This window comes from Stegodyphus dumicola, chromosome 3, assembly GCF_044657685.1.
Source record: "Stegodyphus dumicola isolate Sdum_Otavi_A_Nest chromosome 3, ASM4465768v1".
NCBI classification, from domain to species: Eukaryota; Metazoa; Arthropoda; class Arachnida; order Araneae; family Eresidae; genus Stegodyphus; species Stegodyphus dumicola.
In genome coordinates, this window is record NC_140770.1 from 152,260,535 (window position 1) to 152,279,420 (window position 18,886).

The 18,886-nt window shown below is 36.6% G+C and overlaps 1 protein-coding gene and 1 long non-coding RNA gene across 5 annotated transcripts in view; both read left to right on the forward strand.

Moving 5' to 3' along the window:
- Window positions 1-18,112, forward strand: part of LOC146998135 (uncharacterized) — a 59,375-nt gene extending 41,263 nt beyond the window's left edge. For all 3 annotated transcript variants that reach the window (XR_015040311.1, XR_015040310.1, XR_015040312.1), the window contains exon 2: window positions 12,149-18,112. This is a non-coding gene — a long non-coding RNA (uncharacterized LOC146998135). The remainder of the gene's footprint in view (window positions 1-12,148) is intronic.
- Window positions 1-18,886, forward strand: part of LOC118203146 (protogenin-like) — a 255,985-nt gene that overhangs the window by 41,612 nt on the left and 195,487 nt on the right. The gene's annotated exons all lie outside the window — the stretch shown is intronic.

The following is an 18,886-nucleotide window of genomic DNA, read 5'->3' on the forward strand; positions in this document are numbered from 1 at the left end:
ATCAAATGTGGAAGATGATAAAAATCGAGCAATTTGTCCTATGCATTATAGCTGGGTATGCCATTTTATTTTTAAATAATAATAATTTTAAAATAATAATGATAGGTAGTCATGATACCTATCAGTGAAATGCCTGTTGTAAAGTTTTAATTTGATCAAAAAGCCGTAAATTAAAATTCATTTATTGTCCTGTAAAAATAAAATTTGAAAGCTTTGCTGTTGTCATCTGTTTTTTTAAATAATATGTGAAAAAAAATTCAAACTAACTGAATAAGCCATTTATTTTAAGTAAATGTTATGAAAGCGAGATAATTACATATCTAGGCATTTTATTCTTATTTAAGTGTAAAAGGATTCCCCCCCCCAAAAAATTAAAATTATAATTTAGTTTTTAAAGCAGTCAAATCCATGTGAATTATATTTGACCATTGTTGAGTAATTTTATGTAAAATAAGACAAATTGAAGAAATGCAGATTCACTGCTCTGCCGAGAGAAGTGTGGTTAATTAATATGTGAATTAACTTGTAAGGATTATGTTAATTTACCTAACAGTTAAATTTTGAGTTAAAGTTACTTTCCTATCCTTTCTTAATTTCAAGCTTACAACTTCCGGCCAGAACATATTTTTAGAATAGTTGGTTGAATGCAGATGAGAAATATTTAATTGTGAAGTTCTTACTGATTTTGTTAGGTGACAGGTGACAGCAGGTCCGGACAACCGGATGGCTTTCAAAGACTAATCGGGTATAGTCCGGAACCCGCTCCATCTAAAGCATAACATGTTTACAACATAAAGTACCTAGAGTTGCATTTACCTACACGACAGGAGAGCATTGCATGGCGACATAACATAGCTCAGCACAGACATAACATGGCATAGCATTCGATGGGACATAGTATAGAATACAGTCATTGCGTAGTGACATATTTATAACATTAAATACACAACGTAATTTAACTTACATGACAGGTGGATGTAGTATAGCAATATAACATAGTTAAGCATAGATAAGACATAGCGACATAACATATTGTGGTTACATATTTACAACATACAATTCGCAGTGTGGCATGACCTATGCGACAGGTGGACATTGCATGATGACATATAGCTTAGCTTAGACATAACATGACACAGCATTAACATTGCACCATCATGTGACGTAACATAGAATAAGGATTACATAATTACAGCATTAAATACACAACATAACTACATGAAAGATGGGTATAGTGTAGTGACATACCATAGCATCTCATAGACATAATATACGTAGTAATGCGACATAACATATTGACATCACAGATTTACGACATAAAATACACAGTGTCATATAGCCAGCACAGCATACAGAACATAGCCTTGCATATGAACATAGCTTAGAGGCATATATATTAACAAAACATTTTTATAATAAACAATATATATATATATATATATATATATATATATAAACAGCATAACATGACCTGTACAGCAGGTGGGCATAGCATAGCATAGACAAATGCGATTGAACATAGCAAGCATACATGGCCTACACAACATTGCATACAGAAACATGACTTTTTGTGAATTAGTACAAAAAGACAAAAACAGGACGTCAAGCAGTACATATATAGTGATACCAGGCATATAAATATAAACTTACTAAGCGAATGTTTTGCTGCACATAACTTAGCTCACTACTTGGAGCTTCTTAGACATCATTCTGCTTGACACAGCTCTTGTCCAAGCGCTTTGAGCTTATCCATTATACATTTAATTTTATTTGTAAGTGCTGGTTGTTTTATTATAAAGTGCTTGAGTGGGACCTCAGGTCCACTCAAGCTAATGTGCCATTTCTATGAGATGTTATGCTATGGTATATATTCAATGTGTTAAAGGGCATTCCACAAGATAATGATCGGGTGACCCTTCATTGCCGCAGACACAGATATTGGTGGTAGATATGCCTCTGTCTTTGAAATTAGACGGGAAAGGTCCATGACCCGTTATGAAGCGCGTGAGGTAGGGAGCGGATTACTCGATCTGTCGTCACTCTATGTATAAAGTCATGAGTTTTCCGGCCTTGTTGGATTGTATCCCATTCCTCCTGCCACAGGCTTAGGGCCGTTTTCCGCGCTTTGCCTTTTAGGTGCGATTTCGGCAGCAAAATCGAAACTTCTTCTGCATCCCGATTTTGGGCCTTTTAGGTGCGATTTCGGCAGCAAAATCGAAACGTCTTCTGCGTCCTGATTTTGGGCTGCCTCCTTCGCCAATTCGTCTGCTTTCTCATTACCCTCAGTTCCAGTGTGTGCCTTTACCCAGGATATGCAGATCTTTGAAATGGGGGTGTTCTCTCTTAGCGTTTTTTGCACCTCCGTAATAAGATGCGCTGAATGTCGTGGGTTTTTAATTGCATGAATTGCTGAGAGGCTGTCAGTGAAGATTGTTGTGTACCGTTGGTGGGATGTTGTTAGCCAATCTATTGCCTTATGCAGTGCCAGAACTTCCGCCTGGAACACTGTGTTTCCAGGGTTCATATGCCCTTTCCAGGTTGCTAGTACATCTCCTTTATTATATGCTACAAAAGCGCACCCCTCTTCTCCATGTAATTTGGACCCGTCTGTAAATATGATTACTCCTGGGCCGTGTGTGTTTGGTGCAAGAGCTGGGTCGTGGTACATGAAGACTTCCTTCCCGTAAAAGGACGGGTGCGTATCCAGCTGAGAACTCTTGAACTCGTATCCAGAGGCGTCATAAGTGGCATCCCCGAAAGTCTTACACATTTGCAGTGGGAAAATCGAATCAATTGCAGCCTCCTGCATCGCTTTAATGGGCAGTGGTATTAGACCTGCTAGGACTGATGCGGCTGCTGTTGAAGTCTTTCGGTACGCCCTAGTTATAGCAAGAACGAAAGGTCTCTGAATGCTGTTTAGCACTTTGGCTTTTCTTGTCGTCATCGGGCAGGCCCAGATTGCCGCTCCATAAGTAATTATTTTCTCTACGACTGTAGAATAGAGAATTTTTAAGATGTGAGGTCGTAACCCCCAATTTGATCCCTGCATTCTTTTGAGGCTGTTTGCAATGCGGTGCGCTTTCTCACGTTGCGCCCGTAGGTGGGGTATCCAAGTGAAAGCCTCATCCAACGTGATGCCAAAGAGCTTTAGTTCTTTAACACGTTTGATTTTCCTTCCCTGTATAGAGATACAAGGATTTCGTGTGATTGTTCGCCCCAGCTTATGAAATATCATGTATTTGGACTTCGCCTCAGAAATTTTTAACTTCTTTTCTCGGCACAGATTGTCAAACATTGAGATAACTTCATTACAATTATTTGATAGAATGTCTCTGCTCCTGCCACTAACTACAAAGGTTGCATCGTCTGCAAATGCAATTACCTTTGAGTGAGCTGGCCAGTTCGCGTTGAGAATGGAATTGAAGGTGATATTCCATAAATCTGGACCTGCACAAGATCCCTGCGGACAGCCCCTTAATTGCTTTTTGGTGATAAGTCCTCCATTATGCACTGCTACGAAGGTCCTGTCACTGAGATAGCTCTTAAAATCTTGTAATATGTTGTCAGGTATTTGAGCTTTGTGAAGTGCATCTAAGATTGCCGGCCACCACAGGGAGTCGAACACACTTTGCAGGTCCAGACTTAAGACTGCTGCATGAAATTTTATTATTATGGAAATTTTTCACCTGCTTACATATTAAGTCTAATGCGTTAAGTGTTGATCAGTGTTCTCGAAAGCCGAACTGTGCTTCTGAGAGAGTTTGTTTCTGCGCTAGAAAGTATTTTAGTCTCAGGGTAATCAACTTCTCATATAGCTTGCGTAACACTGGTAAGAGGCAGATTGGTCTGATGGATGCTGGATTACTTTGATCCTTCCCTTCCTTGGCAAGGAGAATCACTTGCCCTGTCTTGAAAGCTTGAGGGAAGTATTTAAGTTCCAGGAGCTTGTTAAAGAATTTTGCGAGGAAACCCGGGCGTGCTCTGTTCATTGCCCTCAGAATTCTATAATCAATTGACTCAGGGCCTGGTGCTTTATTAATTACTAATGCAGACAGCTTATTAATTGGAAGTGACCTAATGACTGTACTCACCCTTGATTCGTGAATGGTACATCGTTGAGCGTGCTGGTTTCCAGATTGTAAGCCGAGTGAGTATCTCTGTCTTCCTGACCTGCATTGGGAAAAACCGTATCCAGAATTTTACGAAGGGTATCCTCTATTATGCCAGTAGGCCATGTATGTAGACTTGCATAGATTCGATGTTGAGGGGGACGAAACGCATTGTTTGACGCTATTTTATGCAGGACTCCATAAATTCCAGTGTTTCTTGTGCAAAAGTCCCTCCAACTTTTTAATTTCGTGTTTAAAATTGCCCTTTTGTAACAAGCTTGCGCTTTGTTTTAAATTATGCTGAGTTCTTGTCTTCGTGTCGCATCTCGCTCTTTTTTCATCTCATGGCCCTTGTACGGCTTCATAGAGTCCTAAGCTCCTTTGTCCACCATTTAGCTGCCTTAGGACATTTTGGGAACTTGATGCCAAAGTTAGCGTTACAGATGGACTGCAGTTCCTTGATAATGTTATTCGTTATGGTGTTAGCTTCTTTTGCATCTCTGCACGCTGTTAGAGCGTCCTCTATTCGTGCCAGTGATGGGCCCACTTTATTTGTGAATTGCTTTACCTGGCACTGTGAGGTTTTATATCTTCGAATGGTGAATATGGTATGTGGATGGCTTATGCTCAATGTGATATACCAATGAACTGAATTTGAAAGGACATCCTGGACAGTCCACTTCTGGATTTTCAAAGCAAGGGCAGCAGTTGACAGAGTCAGATCGGGCCAGCCCTGTCCCATGATCGTTTCAAATGTCGGAAGACAGTCTAGTGTATTGTGAAGTACAAGATCATTGCTGGCAATATAGTCCTCTACTTTTCTCCCCCTCAGATATGTGTTGGGATATCACCACGTTTCGGAATGGGAATTATAGTCACCTGCCAGAAGATGATGGGCATTTGGGAATTCTCTAAGGACTTCTTGTTGCTGTTCTAGCGACTCTGTTATATTCACAGTTGACGGGATGTAGGAGTTAGTGATAAAAATTCTGAGTCTCACTGCCTCCACTAAAATTGTCACTATATCTCTTGATTTTACTATAGTGACTGGAGACGACTTATGGCTACAGCATACAGTAGCTGCTCTTGGACCCTCCCCTTCCTGTTCCTGTATTATTTTCCAAGACTGGGGAAATCCAGCTACTTGTTTTGCTTGGAGGAAAGGCTCCTGAATTAGTAGAAAGTCTGCATCATCCTCCATTGCAAACTGGACCAGTTGTGCCGTGGCAGCTCTCGCTCTCTGCAGATTGATTTGAATGATTTTAATTTTGTCATGCTTCTCAATGTGGAAATTGATGTCATGTTCTGTGAACAAATCAGGCTGGATATTGAACATAAAGTTAAGTATTGAGAAGGAGTGAGTAGACAGAACTGTTGAATAGATGGAGTACTGTAGCTTTGACTTTTTGGATGCTAGCTCTTGATGCTGATAAATATGGGAGCTGTTAAAAGGTTTTGTCTCAGTATTCTGTACGAGCTTGGACTTTTTGTATCTGCTTGTGGTAAGAGGGGCAATCTGATGCATATGCTGCGTGCATGGTATCTAGTGCTTCATTTGTTCTATCATTACTCAGCTGACAGTTTATACAGTGCGGTATCTCTGCTCTACAGTCTTTGATATCATGATTGCTTCCGCAATATGCACAGTAGAGTTTGTGTGGACAGTCTTTCGCTGTGTGTTCAAAATCCTGACAACGAAAACATCTTCTTACACACGTGTACTCTGTTACTCGATGCTCCCTCCATCCCGTACAGAACTGTGGATTTTCCATGAGAATGCTAAATGCCTTCGGAGTGCATTCTATCACCCACTTTGTCGCACGATTCCTTCTGTCGCTTAGCCTAAATGACACATTAACCACTTCTTTCGTTAGTGGGAAGGGCTTTATCAGAAGTGGTTTCACTTCTTCCTCAGACATTCCATACGGGATATTAAAAACTGTGCATTTTGTGGTCCGCTTTTGTGGAATACGCATATTAAATTTTCCTTTTATGTTGTCGTTTTTCTTCAGCACATCTTCGTGTCACAACGCACTGCAACCCCTCCACTGTTAAGTCTCGTGATACCTCTGAGTTGAAGTCCCAGACTTGCAACTGGACTATGTTTTTCCAATTCTGCTTGCACATCTACATCTGGAGCATTATTCTTTGGGAATAATAAAAGGGTTGGTTTTTCTTTTAATCTCCTCCATGCAATTTTCCGCGTTATTTCTGCGTAGGTTGGGGCTTGTACTGTGCTTATGCTGGGATGGTTTTGCTCTTAATGATGTACATGGCCACTATTGTTGATTGAAATTGCCTGCAAAGGGTACTGTGTGGTTGTACAGTTCTCTTTTCTGTGTTCGTACCTCTCTCTGCCGTCTGTAGAGGTGGCGAGATGGCCGGGCCTTGCAGTGCTAGCTGTCTTAATGCATCTAGAGTTTTGATAAGAATTTCTCTAAGGTCCACGGATAAAAGGTATTTTTTGCTGCTTCTACTATTTCCTACGCTTCTGACTCCCTCATAAAGAATACTAATTTTATCCTCATATGAGATAGTGGTAGAGTTTATTAGATGGGTTGGATCCGTACCACTAGTAGACACTGACGTCTTTGTGTCAGTCATACTGGACCACTATGCAGACAGCTTATTATTTGCTTGGTAAGTTGCTAGAATCTGGTGACTCAACCTGAACAATTAAGCTGTGAGCTCTAAGAAACTGTACAAAATTATTGGGTTATTAAATTCACAAATGTAACAGACATCTGACTCCTAATTTAAGTCAAGCAGAGATGTGAGGAGTTGTATAACACTAAAAATACACTAGTTATTGCACTTGATATTTCAAAGAGGGAGCCTCAGGTGGGATGAGGTTGTGTGATGCAAATAATACTGGCTATAACCGTTTAACGAAACACCGAAATCTTCCGTAGTAGAAAGTGCAGATTTATCATTACAATATAACATTATTACTACAAAGTAAAATATATTAACACAGACATAATGTAACCTAAATGTTGAAAATAGGTAAATTTGCTAATCCAAACAAAATAACAGGAATGCAACTGATTAGTAATAAAGGAACACAGTCGAACAGCTAACCAAATAATTAATGAATACAATGAATGAAACACACATTATCCTCACATAAATTGTTAAGATTGTTAAGAATAAATATTGCGTAAATATTATTTATCGCATAATAAGTTAAAATGGCTATATTATAAAACAACTGAATTAAAATTGCAGAATTTAAAAGTGTCTAGTGAATATTTCCCGGTTCAAATTAAACATAAAATAAATAAATAAAAAATAATAGTAATGATTAAAAAATGAATTAGGGGTGATATGTTCAGTGAAATATAAGGAAAGCAGTTGTAACTAATTAGAGCTTGCCTAGTTAATTAGGATGAATTTACAGCTCAGGATCAGAGATTAACAGTTAATTGGCAAAGGATAAATTTATGCAGTATACAAGTTAGAGGAATAAGTCAAGTATTCAATTAAATAAATTAGACCGCAGAATTAAGTTCTTAATAAAAATGACCTGGAAATTTCTTATGATGTGAATCCTAACTTTGTAGCAATGCTTCGTCTGTTCTTCATTCGTTATAAAACGTACAGTAATCCAGTTACTAATGAGAAAAACACACACTGTCATACAAGTTTAAACGCAATCGCTGCGCTTACATGAGTAAATGATGTAGTTATACACAGTAACAAAATCACTGCACTTAAAAGGTAGTACTGCATAGATTGTTTCCACTAAACACTGTGGGTGATGAGAGTTTCTTCGTTGCGACCAAGTCCAGAAAATGAAAAATAAATTAGTAACATTTGAACCGGTTGTCCGATTTTTTCCAATTTTCGATTTTTGGATTTCTTCTGCTGTGCTGTGAAGATATATCCTGGTTTCGATGTCTTGGATAAAAAATTGCGGAAGTTATGCACGTTAAAGACAATTGTCCAGTAGCTATTGTTCAGTTGTTTATTGTGAAGCTCCGGTTCGTTCAAGGCGCAATCAGCACGGCTTTTTGGGGAGGGGGAATTACTTCCTGTTGACTGCTCGCACCACTTGCAAAAACAACTATTTTTGCGATAGTTAATTTCCTAATTAACGTACGCTTATGAAAATAGACTCAAACTACTCCTTGTGAGATTACAGTTCCAAAGATGTAACTTACACTTGGCTCCGATGTGCGGTGGCTCTTCTGTTGTGTCTTAAAGCACTGTACACAAAGAGTACATATGTTCGCTGCTATAACTTTGCTAATTAATTCGTAGAAAATTTACTACTTAAAGTATCGGGATATACGATGTCTCAAAATGCACAGCTCATGTTCCCCTAAATGATACCAGAGTTAGCTTGCTGTATGAATTATTTCCGCTATTGCTGAAGGAAGAAGCGGAGCTTCGATACAGCATGCTACTAACAACAATGCTCACTAGAGACACCCCAGCTCAATACTGATTTCGTTAGAGAGAACCAGTGATTCTGACTAGTGCTGAAACCAACTGATTTTGTTAGAGAGAACCAGTGATTCTGACTAGTGCGCGTTCGCCTTTTTAGGCTACTCTCTCTTAAGCTATTATTACGCTCGGCCGTACTTTAGGCCCTTGATAGCTTCACAGTTATTTAGCGTTAAGGATCCAACTCTGTTAGAATCTTGATAGCTTCGGCTATATCTTTTTAGTTAAGATTAGTTAAATTTAATTTCTTAGGTCTTGAGTTCAAGCCCTACTAGAGGCTTTATTGTAAAACTCCAACAAGAAGTTGTGGGAATAATGTTGTGGGAAGTAGTTTGGAATAATAAAGGGTATTTAACCCTTCCCAAGTTTCATTTTCTGTCTCACGAACTCAAGCGATTTTTCGTTTACCAGTTCTTAAGATTCTTAACTTCAACTGTAACTTAAAAGTACACAGGTTGGAATTTCACAAACTTATGGCCTAACTTACAAATAGACATTCGGAAACAGCATATGGTTAACTAGAAAGGGGCAACTGCGAAGTCTTGACCGAAGTTGTATAGTTGTACACTTATCGGTGCGAACAAGAGCGTCTGTTTTTCTTTTCGGCTGATTTGATATCGGCTGACATGGGACATGTCATGTTTTCACCCGCTTTGTTTTTTCATCAGTAACTATAAAGTGCTGTAAAAGGCTGTTGTTCCTTAATTATCATTTAATGGTTTTAGTTTCAGGACTGTGAAGTTGTAATATTCGCAAGTACTTAAAACTGTTATCATAGGCGAAGAAACAAATTGGAGATTCTCTTCTTCAAGCATAAATAATAGTCGAAGGCGTAATTTTGTATGCCTCTAAATAGCGAGCTTTTCTTCCTTATATTGGACAGAATTTTAAAACTCAGTAAAAAAAAAAAAATGCTGGATAACTTTCTTGTGATTTAATTCCAGGAAAATTTCTTATATTTAGATTCCCTCTATTGCAATCATGATTTTATTAAAATAACACGCAATATATTGCTAAAGCTTGGGAAATAAGAATAGTCATTCATTTTATGAGGAGATTAAGGTCATTAACTTAAGTAAGAGTAGTCAGATGGAAAGAGATTTTCCCTTAACTATTGTTTATACAGAGGCTGTTCGCACATTTTTTAGACGATTTTGGTAAGCGGTAATAAAAAATCTTTTGCTGCAAAAGAAGTAATTGCAATTGTACCATGTTTTTAAAAGTCAAAATTATCGTCTGTGGCTTGAAGGTTTTGTTTTTATTCAAAATGGCGAATTTAACAAAGCAGTGGTTCAAAGGCTACGTTTACGCTCTTTCCGAAGAGAAACATGCATACTCCGTTATCCAAAAACGATGTGATAGTCATGGTTTTGTGATATCTAAAGCGTCGATAGGTAATATCATCAACAAGAAAGGAAACAAACGTCAAATTGGAGCCTCAAGTGGGACAAAAATTCCAAACAAGTATCCAAGGAAAAAACGGACATCTTCGACTATTGCAAAGGTATGTTGTTTAATGTTAAAAAGACAATCCCCCTAGTCAAAGGACAGTTACAAAGTCATTAAAATGCTCAATGTCCTAAGTAAACAAAATGATAAACGTTGATTTAAATCTTAAGAAAGCGAAAAAACGCAATGTGCATGATCTTCTTCCAAAACATATCGCTCAATGCAGGACACGCTGCAGAATTCTTTATGAGAAACACTTATCCAAAGAAAAATGGAAAACAGTTGTCACAATAGATGAAGCATGGGTGTATTTAAATGATTGTAACAAAAAAAAAAAAAAAAAAAAAAAGAGCCATTTATTATCATAAAAGGGGAGGGAAAAAATTTAAGTACATGGTTCAAAGAATCGAAAGAAAGTTTTTCCAAGGGATTTATGATTGTTGCTGGTTTTTCTTATAATGGCTAGTTAAAAATAAAGAGAGTGCAAAAAAATGTCAAGATTAATTCCAAATACTATCAGAAACATATTTTATCACCAATTTTTCTGAATGAAATACCACCGTTTTACCCACAGTGCCATCCATCTGTGAGATCCATCAGGACAAAGCTAGCTGTCACACATCAAAATCCATTGTAAATTTCCTAAAAGAAATGGAACAAAAAACTGATATCAAGGCCCCCTTCACTGATATCCCTACTAAATCTCCCGATGTGTCACCTATGGATAAGTAATTTGAATGTAAATTGTTAAAAATGTTTAACAGGGACTGGAATTAAATCATATATACTTATATATATTATAGTATATAGATATTAATCTGATGAATAAAACTGCAATTGCGTTTTTAAAAGTTCCTTAAATTCAGGTTCGAATTGCGATGTACAAATTCTGAGAATTATTCTTTCAGTTTATTTCTAGTAGAATTCTTCTTGATTTTCATGGCAGAAAACACTTGTTGACATAAGAAGTAAAGACAGCCCTAATTTTCTGGACGTGAGATATTAAATTTAGGAAACTTGCTTTCGATAATGATTTGTAAATTGTTTTATACTGCTATAGTGAACTTCCAAAGGTTTCGGCATTTCCAATAAAGTCACATAGTTTTTCGGATTTTAGTATCTAGAGTAGTATCTAGTAATTTTGGAACAATGAGAAACAAATGCCTGAGATAATTTTTAGATTGTAACTCAATTAATTTAAGATGCAGATTTGACCTCGCTGCTTCATAATTTACTTTGGAAAGCATGGTGACGAAAATATCCAGTTTTGTTTGAATGGTACTAAAATCTTGAAATATGCATTCAGATTCAAATGCAGTTTAAATTTAACCTCGAAAAATAATACAAGTCACTATTAGCTACCTGCTCGGCAAACAGATCAAGTTTTAGTTAAAAACCCTTGAAATGGGCTCAGATATCATCGATAAGTAGATTTTTTTCCTTTACTTTTTTTGTATGACAGAAAATATCTCTGAAAAATGCAAAGCCCGTAAACCACGCTAATGCTGTATCTCCGAAACTCTCCGTTCTCACCCTTTCTGATGGATGGATGATACAATGTCGTCTTTTAGTTTCCAAACTCTATCAAAAACACATCATGCAGTAAGCCACCTTACTTTCGCGCAGTACAGCCCATCAGGTATTCAGACTGACATCAGGATATTAGACTGAAGAAAATCTCGAAATTGCTTGGGAGTAAGTTCAGGAAATCGAATAGTATTTACAAACCTCATCATTACATCAAGCACAGGTTTTCTATTCAGCACAGACTTACACAGGTCATCTTGAAAATTATTAAAATTTCAGTGTTCATTAAAAAAGAGAGAAAAGAAAAGTGTACTTTTATTTGTTTAAGAAAATTATTAATAAATATAACTTTCTGAGAAAATTTCAGCCTTATTATAGTTGTCTGCGCTTGCGCCACAATAGAAAGGTACTGGGTGGAGCTTAAAATGCGCAGTGCAAATGTCAGTGAAATGCGATAACAGACCTCTACATGAACTAGTTTTTCTCGCCAATTACGTAACCTCTGTTTTTTTTTTTTTAGAACGAGCTTTATACAATAAATATTGTATGTAATAAAATTTAATGTATTATATTACGCTAATTTGCAAAACTTAAGCAACAAATTTATTTTTCAGTATACAGCTATGAAATAGTTGAAAGGGTCTTCTTACGATCACTTCATTGAAAAGGCAACTCAGTAGAAAGGTGGTGCATGTGCAGATGTCATCAGCCTTAGACGTCAGAGAGTACATCAGGGGACGCAAAATGCGAGGAGTCAGCGCGCGCAGTGCAACTTAAAAAGAAGAAAGGAAGATGCATTTCCAAGTATTCTTCTGCAAGTAAAAGTGAGATTGTGCGTGTGATTATGGCTGCAAGAAAACATCATGTCTTAGACGTCTTAGATATGGTGGAATGATTGGCAAGTTTTAGTGCAGGTGTAGTTTATCATCTATCGCCCAAGAGTTCGGAACTGATAAAAGTAATATTTCATGAGCTTTGAAAATCTTCCAAAACGACAGGTACAGCTGTAAGAAAGGTTAGTGGTGCTCCGCCATAGAAAACAATGGTGACTGATCACTGATATATTGCCCTGCAGGTGAAAAGAGATCGAAACCAGACAGTGGGCAACAGGAAAGCGGGTGTCTCGTTGTAATGTGGCCAAACAGCCTAGTTACCCCGCCGTCTTAAATGCTGCTTATCTTTGCTAGCAGCCCATCGACACCACAGTTTAAAGTGGTGTAGAGAACACAGAGACTGGACACCTCACCAATGAAATCACGTTTTCTTTACCGATAAGAGTCATTTCCATCTGACAAACGATTCTCGGTGCCACATGATATGGAGAGAGGTAGGGACACTCTTTCCTCTTGATATAAAAAAAGAGACCATTGGGGTGGTTCTGGCATGCTTGTATGATGAGGCATTCTTATGAATGGTACTAGACATGGTTATTATGAAGTATCCTTCCCTACTGGAGTCTTTTCCGATGTGCTGTTGGTCCCGACTTTGTTTTTGTGGGTTACATATGCACGGAATGGATTGGCCATCGCGCACCCCTGATTTAAATTTCATTGGACATGTGTGGGATACTTTAGGAAGACGCCTGGCCTCTGGAGAACACTAGACAACAAACAAATGCTCCTTGGAAGAACCCTGAACTCCAAGAACTGGTAGATAATCTGGTGTTTAGTATCAACAAACAGTGCAGCGCACTCATTGCACTTAGAGGAGGTCATATCCCTAATTAAGGCTCTTTGGCTTGTCGTTCTTCCTCTTGGCCAGACAGTTTTTTGTACCAATGCTAATTTTGTCAATAAAGCCATTTTCTATTCGTTTCATACTATATGCGTCCTGTTTATTTCTTTGCTACTAGACTTTCCTCAGCCGTACTTGTACTATCCTCATACTTACGTTGTGCCGGTGTACTGCGAATTTCATGTCTCCCAGCTGATTTTTGGCGGAATAGCGGCACATATCAGAAAAGTTGCTTATATATTGTATAGTAATATCGTAAATATATTATATATAGATAGATAGATTTGCAGTGGACCGAATCGAATTTTCAGGCAGGCTGGAGCGGGCCATCATTTGCCCATCCCTGATCTAGAGGTTATCAACTCGATCATCTACATCTTTACAGAAAACTTGCTGCAGAATATACACCGTGTACTTTTCTATATTTTAGATACTTTGTTGATCATTTTCTTTGCTTCATCATTTCTCCTCTTTATTTATACCAAGATTTATTTGTCATGTAGTTTTCCTTAAATATATTTGAAAGTGAGCTGGATTATCTCTAAGTAAATATGGTAACTCTGCTTATTTGACTCAGTGTTTGGCATTTTATATTGTGGAATAACTTATGGCCAGTGCTGAATAGGCAAGTGCGCGCCATTGGATTAAAAAAAATAGTATGGAATAACTGGTTTAGTAATTACGACACTCAGTGTAAGGCATCTGATTTCTAAAAGATCACGTTTCAAGGCTTCCTTTTTGCATTTCTTGTAACTGCAGAATCTATATATACGTAGTTGTAACAAGATCGATGATCCCAACTTTAAGGGATAATAAAACAGGGCGAAAGTAACGATTATTATGATGCTGGTGGAATGTGAAGTAAGAATGCAGGGAAACACAGTTAAGTCTAAAGAATATAGAGGGCGAAAAATCACTTTAATCCATGCTATTGGCAACAAATTATGTCAAATAATGTCCGATATTTACAAGCATTATTTATATGAATAACCACCAACTGCAGCACTTGCATCGCAATTAAGTTATTGTTGTATACTTTGGAAGATGCCTGGTATATCACATACTTCTGCAATAATTAAGCTAATGCTGGAGAATTTGCGTCTCGTAAATGAGATCCAACATCTTTGTTATGCTTGTATTGCAATTGGTGGTTGTTCATTTCATCAATTTTTGTAAATATCATTTACTATCTCATGTAAATATATGTGATTAAAATGACTTTTGCGGTCTTTGTGCTTAACTATGTTTCTTTGCTTACATTTTACATTCCACTTTGCAATGTATCATCGGTTTTGTTACACCGTGAGTAAGATTGTGTACTCAGAGAAGGTAAAACGTCCAACTTAACATGGATGCATACTATATTTCTAACTGATCAGGATTTTTGCTTGCTTGTAAGAAAATGGGCTGATAACTCGGGTGGAAAATAAAGGAAGAAAGAAACTCTGCCAGCTCGAGCGCGGAAGAAATGGGTTTAAATTTTCGGCGCTCGTAAACCCTGCCGAAATAGGGATTTTGATGGAGATGATGAGTTCGACAGCAATTTTTGCTGACCACTCTGTGTTAAAAGTAACATCACTGCCATTTCTTTCCCAGAACTGCCCGGCACGAATCATTAAGTGGTACTTTAGCATCTGTTCTTGCAAATATCACCTAACTGATACAGCTCGCCATTGCTTCTTCTGAAGTCATCCTTCCTTGTAACAAGCACAGAAATCAAGATGTCTTGATAATTCGAAAAATTATGCATTTGACCAGTTCAGCAGTGAATGTAATGATGATGATATCCATTTATTTGCATGCATGAGCAATTTGCGAAAGAAAAGAATAGTATGAAATCACATAGCACAAGGGCTGTGTTGCATGCAGTAATATAGCAAGCAGAGTGTCTCCGGATCCACACGTAATGAGTAGAGTGATAAATTAAGCGCGGCAGAAAGTTTGGGAATTTTGTAAGATTTTGTGAATATGAGATTATCGTGACAAATGTGGAATAAAACCCCGCATTTTGAAGTTTTCCTGTTATTTTAAAATTTTTGTTAAAATGGTTACATTATTTTCCACTTAAGTAATTTTTACACCACTTTCCTTTAACATTTCCGTGAAAATACTCTGGAAAATAATCTTGTTCCAAAACCCAAACAAAATTGAACTTTGAATTACCTTAAGTTAATAATAATTAATATATCACTTCCAAAAATTACTTAAAGCCACCGTTCATTGTGTACCAAACTGAATTTCTATGCCAAATGATCGTTTTTTACTTCCTTGTACGAAGTGGAGGAAGTATTGTAATCGCGGAAAATTTAGAGTATCATATTTCAACGAAAATATCAATTTTAACCACTCTCGAATCCATTTGAACGATGTTTTTGTGTGACATCTGAACGTACAGACAGTTTTTCCAAAACAGATAATAAAATGAATTCAGAAAAATCTTTTTCATGAAGTCTGTACCTATGTATGTATGTATCTCGCACAACTCAAAAACGAATAGCTGTAGACCATTGAAATTTTGTACATCGGATTGCTGTAACATGTAGTTACGCACTTGCTTTTTTCGTTGCAATTGGCCGCACCAAACATGTGTATGTATATATAATATAAATGTTGTATGATCTTAAATTCATTTAGTGCGAAAACAAATTACTACTACTTGCGCAATTGCTGCAAAGTTAGTTAATAATAATTTATTTCCTAAACAATATTGATTAATTGATTATATTATCTCCTAAGTTTAATTAAAGTAGAATTATTTTAAAAGAGTGAATCCATACTGGTAAATTATATTTTGAAAGATGTTTTGAAGTAACTTGAAAGTAAAATGTTAATAATGTTTTAACGGGAACTGGAATTAAATCATCATGAAGAACAAAATTTCAATTGTAAAAGGAAAAATTAAAAACATGTAATCATTGTCATTGATCGGAAATTAGTTGACTTTTCAAGGGGAACAAACCAACTCCCGTTCAATGAACAATAATTAATAAAAATACGTAAATACGAAGGTGTTTCATCTTTACTCGAGTTAGAAGGTAAAGCCAAACCGGCAATTCTAGTCAGGCCAAATATTTCCACGAATAGAAAGGATTACGAACCAATGCTGATATATATACTGCCACTAAGGCAGCTCGGTAACTCCAATTTCTAGTATCTTGTAGAGAGTAAAGGAAGTATTTGGCAAAAAATTTGACCAAAACTGATTGAAAAGTGGATTCAGAAGAAACTTTTTTTTTGCGGTTTCTGTACGTACGTATGTATGTGTCTCGACTAACTAAAAAATAAGTAGCCTCAAAACTTTGAAATTTTGTACATGGGACTGCTATAATATGTACCCCTTTTTGGTTGCAATCGGCCGCACCAAGCACACACATGTATATATATTAAAAGTGATTAAAAAGAAATTTATAGGAATAAAAAAGACTAAAACTTGCGCTGAAGCTGCACAGTAAGGAATAAAATTTATTAAGTAATAATAAGAAAAAATTACTTCTAAGTAAAAATAAATAAACAAAATAATTAAAAAAAAAAGCTTGTGCAATCAATATATGCCAAAAGGCCAATAAAATGAAAAATACCTATCGAAACTTTAAAAATTGCAAAAGACAAAAACTGTTGGAAAAGACCAAAAATAAATTTAATGGAGAAACAAAAACATAAGTATTGTCTCATATATATATATATATATATAAATATATTATATGAGACAATACTTATGTTTATATATACGTTCATATATATATATATATATATATATATATTATGAGCGCTATCGACTGGCATTTATCATTAAATGAACTTGCCAGCGTCTTGTGCCCGCTAGCGGTCGAGCGGTAAAGTTGTTGAACACTGGTAGTTCGGTCCGAGGTTCGAATTTCCCGAATGGGCTGGACGTTTTGGTAGTTTTCTCCACGTGTAAAGGCCCGTCCACACGAGGACGCTCGTGACGTAGTTGACGCAACTTTTTTGACGCCGATGTAAATTTGCATGACGCAGAAGACGTAAAACTGAGTTCGCTCCTATTCAGCTTTTTCGCTCACGACGCGCGCGTATAGCCTATAGCCCACCAAGTTCTTATCATGTGTCATAATCAGAAAACCTTGTTGCTTACCCGTTTCAATATGGCGTCAGAACCATACAGAGATGAGTTTTTGCTTAGAAATATCATAACTGTATACAGCAATAAAATTATCAGCATTGTTCACGCTGTCTTCAGATTTCTCAAACCGTATATATTGGTATAAATTTAAAATTCTTATTAAAGGGAAAAACTGTATATTTATAAAGCAATGATCCGACCAGTATATCCATATGCTTCACCTATTTATAACACCGTAAGTAATAGGAACCTAAATAAATTACAGTTTCTACGAAATCAAAGTTTCTGCCTTACAAAATTCTCCTTAATTATTATAAATATTGGCTACATCATATGTAATAAAAAGCTCCATAAATATCCCAATATTAAATACACCAAAAACAAACAAATACAAAACAATATACAAAAAAAAAAAAAAAAAAAAAAAAAAAAGTCAATTCTTATTTAGGTCCACAAAGAAAAATTAAAAAAGTACAAAAAAGTAAATAAATAAAAATACAATCAGAATTTTTAAAAATTAAAAATTTAAAAAATTTTAATATGTGAAAAAGCTGTATTAACATCAAGTGTCTTTCACTACTAGTTTAAAAATTGTATTTGAACTTGAGTGGATGAATAAAAAGCATTTTATGTACTGAAAATTTGAACAAGATATGGGGAGAGTGTGAGCTAATAGTAGGAATTTGATAATTCCGGATATTAATTTCGCAAACGAGGCAGTAAAAAAAAAAAAAAAAAAAAAAAATGCTCTAAATAAATCTTTCGGACCCATTCTTGCCATTTTTTTTGCGGTTTTGCCTTTGCTTAATAATTGCACTTAATAGTAAAGTTTCAGCTATAAAAAAAAAATCGTCTGATTCGGACAACTTGCCACAAACATACAGAATCACAGCGAAGTAATAAGATAAAGCTCTGTTGACGCTATATTACACCGTCATGTGATTTTTGCACAAAATAATTCTATTGGTTAAACGCACTCTTCGCAAGCGTACTTGTTTGGACACTTTTACGCTGGTAACATAAAAGCGCGTTCGTCAGCTACGTTTCGAGCGTACTCGTGTGTGTAAATAATTCTATTGGTTAAACGCACTCTTCGCAAGCGTACTTGTTTGGACACTTTTACGCTGGTAACATAAAAGCGCGTTCATCAGCTACGTTTCGAGCGTACTCGTGTGGACAGGCCTTAACGTGTGTACGAGCTAGTTTCCCTTAGAAAGGCTTTCACGAAGGCATCTCTCTCCTTAGGCACATAGCTGTAGTGTGTTTTACCATCATTAAATAAACCTTAACCAGCCAACGTTTTATAAGAAGTATGGTACAAGATTCCCTCCCAAAACCTTTATTTATTCATTCTGAAAAGCCTACAAGCTGCTTTGATAGCCAACAGTTTTCCTGCGCTGTAATAGTTACAGCAGTATGTTTTTATTTCGGTGTTCCCATATTTTGTCCAACCCATGTATGTTTTAATGAATTGCAGCAAAAAATGTGTATAATTTAATAATAGGCCGTTCAAAGAAGT